General features: G+C 32.1%; 1 long non-coding RNA gene across 1 annotated transcript; it reads right to left on the minus strand.

Annotated features, from left to right (window-relative positions):
- Window positions 1-1,773: 1,773 nt before the first annotated feature.
- On the minus strand, window positions 1,774-2,930 carry LOC139856862 (uncharacterized). Its single transcript, XR_011762204.1, has 3 exons — window positions 2,558-2,930; window positions 2,115-2,334; window positions 1,774-2,044 (listed from the first exon to the last, which is right to left on the minus strand). It is a non-coding gene; the product is annotated as an uncharacterized lncRNA (long non-coding RNA).
- Window positions 2,931-5,806: the final 2,876 nt, after the last annotated feature.

The raw sequence follows: 5,806 nt of genomic DNA on the forward strand, positions 1-5,806 counted from the left end.
AGGCAATACACTTTTAAGGACATGAAATAACCGAACCTCTAAAAAAATTAAATTAACAAAAGTTTTAGTGGTCATAAACGAAACAAACAAATGGCAAGGTAATAAATATTAGACAATGAAAGAAAAGATTAAGTGATGTTACTCAAGGTCTTTCAATTCCAGATTTATATATTTCGACTTGTCATCAGTATTGGACCCATAGGATTTGGGCTCCCTATCATAGTACTGAACATTTCCAATTACATCTGTAACAAACGTTAATTTTAAGAGCAAGTAAAAAAACAGAAGTTGGTATCTTTTTATATTATTAATGATGCATATAATTTAATATTAATCATTGATAATGTATATTATATTTTTTTGTAAATGTTATACCTGCTGTATGTTTTTCAGGTAGTTGGCATGTTAAAAGATCAGTAAAAGGGATGAACCTAAAGCCATTGTTGCCACTCCAGTCATTGAAGGGACGGGTATGATAGATGACTTGTTAAATATCATCAACCTTGAACTATGAACCCAATGATTAAGCTTATTGATGTTATGATTGTTCTGGACGAATATGTTTTGAACAATAAAAGGTTCTTGCTCTTTGAGAAGTTGTTCATGTTTCTTTTTCATTTGATTTTTCAGAGTAATACAAATACGATCTCCCTAGTATAATTTTTGGAAAAAAAAATATCATTAATTAAATACAGTATGCTTTTACATATATAATGACATAGTACATAAGAAAATGATTAAACAACAAAAAAGTCAGAGTAATACAAAAATCCTAAAGCAAAAGTAATATTATTAATGATTAATAACATGTCTACCAAATATAAAGCAAAATATATAAATCCTAAAGCAAACTTTAAAACACTACATGTTACATAAAATATAGGACTTCATAGTTCAAGCAACATTTACCTTCAATCTACGTTCTTGAGTCCAAAAAATTCCCATACACATCAGCCCATCCAGAGCCCAAAAGGAATCCATTAAGTCCACTATTATGATTGTAGCCCTTGTATTTAAAATCCCATAAACTTTGGTCCACCATTAAGAATACATTCAACTACACATACCTATAACAAATAGGCCTAACAGTTAAAGAAAGTACTATAATCCCATCACACATTTTTAGAAACCCACTAATCAAATAATCAATAACAATCCCAACATAGAAATTTTGATTTCCAACCAAACCACGAATCATATAGTAGCACTTATAACCCAATTCACTTTCGGAACAATTGAAAAAGCCAAAATACTCTAATTCAACACACCATATGCAATAATAACCCATAGTTATAATCCAACACCATTCTTGACCCGATGTAAGTACACACAGGGGCGAATCAACACCATATGGTGTATGGTGTGGGGTCCTATGACCCCATTAGTGGGAAAAAATTTTATACAATGTACCTTTCAAATTGTATAGGACACCACTAAATTTAGCTATAGGACCTCATATATTTTTAAAATGTAAGGCTTTTTGAAGGTAAACAACCACTAAAGTAGCTGCCATTAAATTTAATTAGTTTTGGAAAAAAAAAATTAGGACCCCATTGAATTTTCATCCTGGATTCGCCACTGAGTACACAGTAACAATCATCACCCAAATTCCATTTGTTCTGGCAGATTTGACCCAAAAGCACAAGTGCAAATTCATTTTTGACCCAAACCAGTAATATAGTAATAGAAATATCATCCCAAGTGAACATGTTCATACCAACTTTGACCCATAAATCAACTATAGCAACAACATTGACCAAGTATAATCCGTTACAATTTTTATATTAGTCTTAAATGGATGAGATGTAAGCATATTCTATCAATTGACAATTATCCGATGATTGTAAAGCCAAATCCGTTATTACCTTCAACATGTATTAAAACGTAACATGAACTATATTTAAAATAACCTTTAAAAACAACAAAGAATATAACACTATACACAGCAGTACACTAAGAATAGTTGCAAAGGAAAACTTAAAGATAATACCTCCAGTATCCATAGATCGGTAGGTACCAACTATTGCCGAAAAAATGCATGCACCTTCAACAAACACCAAAAGTCAAAATCGTACATCGTACATAAAATCAAAATACTTAAATGTAAATCCTACCATAAAATTAAAGGTTGTCTGTTGACTGGAGGTTGTGCGTACAGACTGTTCCATAAAAACAGAACCCTCGCTGCAGTTAGCCTGATCCCTAACAATTGCAGCTGCAGCTGGAACCGATGGGTTCCTCACAGGCATAGTTTATTCCTCTGTTGTAAAGAGCACCTACTCACTAACTGCCGAGGTGACACAGCCGATGAAATCGAACCCAAATTGACACTACCTGATTGTATAGCACATGCATCATCATTATTATCACTATTACTACCATACGACAACAAACAATATAAAAAACCGAATATTGAAAACATACGTGTAACAACAAACTAAACGCATCAAAATACATAAGAAACGTAGAGTAACAACCAATAAAATAGATACCAAAACATGACAAACACAATATAAAGTAAAAAAAAGAAGATACAATCATTAATAAAATGCACTACCTTCAGCAAACTAATACGCATACAACAGATAAGCATCCGTGAAAGAAACTGAATTAAAACCTGTAAAGAAGGAGGAAAATGAGAATTACAACGTAAAATATGAACTAAATAAAAACCACGGAACTATTCAACGAAACTGGATATGATCTTATATTTAATACATATTTTAAGTATACAAATGAACTTAAAACTGTTGTAAACTGGTAAAGATTACAAAGATGAGCACTCTTTGAAGATCACATATCAAGTTTACAACAAAATTGCTATTGATCAAATATTAATGTAGCAGTATATATGTAGCAGCAGCAATGCTACTATCACAACTCCAAATTATTCTTATTTTGTAAAAAATATATGTAACTATATATATAATCTATACACAATTCATTTACACTACAAACAAATCCTACAGTACTTAAATTTTATAACATCTTATAAGGTCAACAAAACATACAAAAGCAGCATGCATAAAACAGTACATATAATGTTATTGAATAAATCAAAAAAAATAGAGAGAACAAAGTGCAAGGAACCTGAATTTTTATCAGTGATGTCAGGAAAAATGAATTGAAACTTCACCTAGTTTATGAAATCACCACCCTACGTTCGAACTAATACAAAATGGAGCTAATACCTTTAATTGAACCCACCTCCTTCTCAGGGAGATGTAGATAATACCTTTAACTTCAATGATATACCTTCAACTTCATCACCACCAACATATCCTTTCATCAGGTGTATCCCAACCAACATCTCCTTAAATCAGCTTCGTTTTCAGACAGTTCCCAAATTTGTTTTCTTCACCAACTTTTAAGGTCACTGGTGCTGATTCAACATCATCACCAAATATTCATTCAATTCGTTAGCTATGAGAATGTCAAAATCTGTAAAACCACCTAAAACTTGAAATAATCTCAATTCAAAAACACCTAAAAACCCATAAACCAACATAACAAAGCCTAATACACTTCAGACTATTATAACGGTCAATCTGTTGCATAACATATATTAAAACAGTTAAAAATAACCGTATTTTTGAACAAACAGATTCTAGCAACCATCTTTAATAACATCAATAGAAATAACTTACCATCGATATCTGGCTAATTATTACTCCAAAGAACACTATTAATGCGAACAGTTTCAACAACTATACAAATATGTATGGAAAAAAAGGTTACCATTAACAAACCTGTAGTAAAAGAATTGTTCTTCAACAATTGATTCCGCAGATGTGCATCGTTCACATGCTTGAGGCGGTGAATAAGAACCATGTAGTCAAATCGATTTTATTAACATGAAGGCAGAAAAAAAAAACCCTTTTTGCCATCGAACATCAGTAAAATGCGGGATAATCAGGCTTTTCCGTTGCATAATCGATTGGCTTAACTGCGATTCAATATTGCAAAAGTATTTCATACTTTAGAAATAGAAAATAAGGTACAATGATCAGAGAGAATGAGTCGGTTATTGTTTTGCGGAAAGGAACCAAATTTTCGAAAACACTAAAAAGTCGATGCAATTAAAGAACATGAAATCTATGAAATTGACGTTAATCAAATCAAACGTACCAAATTGTAAACGCATCTGAAGGGATGCGGCACTGGTGGCGGGTGAACGTTGATGATAACCGGCAGAGGTTGAGGGTGATCGGAAAACCCGTCGACGGGATCTGTGTTTTTTTTTCTTTTGATAGAGCAGAGGGAAAGAAAATGGGGAAGAGTGTTGGAGAAGGGTTAGAAAATTGCGAGGAGTGTTGAAGAAGGGTTTTTGATGTGCCACGTGTAAGCTGGAAATGTGGGACATGTTAGATGGTAGTAGCCAATAATATGTTGACAAATAGGAGGATGAGGGTGAGTGAATGGGTGTGTGACAAGTGGCAAAAAGCCACACGGTTTGTAAGGGGTAGGGAAAGGGAATTTGAATGTTTGTATAGATTTATAGTTTTGTCGTTGAATTCGTATGGAATATTTTTTTTATCAGTTGAATGCATATATTGTAACGACCCTGGATTTTCCAACGTTAATTTATTAATAATCGTTATTATTAATACGTGTGATTAAACGAATGTATGTTATTACATTTACATGTTGCCATGATTGCCCGAACTTGACTTTAATTGCCCGAAACGTCTTTGTGACACACGAAACTTGCATGAATAATATTTTCAAGTATTATTTACATTTATGATTAATTTTATTAATCATTTTGAGTAACTATGGTGATTAGTTAGTTACTTGGGCTTTTATTGGATTTATTTGTTACTTACATGGAACTTGGACTTGTTTAATGTAAATGGACTCTTGAACATGGGCTTATAAGCCCACCCTACATCTTACATGGATTATTAAGCCCACTTTTATGTGTAAGTATTACTTTCATGTGTAACTAGTTGTTTAAGGAGACTTAGAATCTAGTTACCTTACAATCCCCATACACATACACCAAGTAACCACCTTTTTCAAGCTTTACATTCTAGTAACCATTGAACTTATCCTTCCCCCCTTGTGAAGAGTGAAACCGTTGGCCTAGATGGTTTAGAAGGGATTCAAAACTTTTTTTTTTTGCATTACATACTCACTTGTATTCTCACACACACTTCACTTCAAAATTACATCTTACTTTTCTCTCATATTTTCTCTCATCTTTCTCTACATTTTGTAAGTAACAAGAACATTTTTCTCTCTTCTTTCTTGCCTTAAAACCGAATGCTAAACACCCCTTCATCATCAATTAATTATCTTTGTTTGTTGTTTGATACGTGTTCATGTTTGTTACTTAATTACACGGACTTTGTTGTTGTAATTACTTACTAGTCATTATGAACCAAACTCTTTAGTTTGTTCATCATTTATCTTGTTTTAATAAGAACATACAAGAACTAACTTTCTAGTTATGTTCTAATTTTATTGTTTCAAAAGTTTGTAAGTTCATAGTTGTTAAATTCATACTTGTAGTTCTTGAAGTAAACTTAAAGTTTACTTTACTTAAAGATCAAACTTTGGTTGAATCTTTAAAAGTATGAACAACCATGAACCTTTTACTTGTTTATTTAGTTTATCTCTTTATATCATGCACTTTAATTTCATGTTTGTTAGTTATTGGTCAAGTGTTACTGGTTAACCTTGATCTCGTTAATCTTGAACTTAAAGTTAACTTTAAAAGTTCAAGAACATGTAAATGAAACTTTTTAATTATAACTTTGTACACTTATGTTAGATCTAGACTTTTGAGTCTTGGATCTACAAG

This window comes from Rutidosis leptorrhynchoides, chromosome 7 (assembly GCF_046630445.1).
Source record: "Rutidosis leptorrhynchoides isolate AG116_Rl617_1_P2 chromosome 7, CSIRO_AGI_Rlap_v1, whole genome shotgun sequence".
NCBI lineage: Eukaryota > Viridiplantae > Streptophyta > Magnoliopsida > Asterales > Asteraceae > Rutidosis > Rutidosis leptorrhynchoides.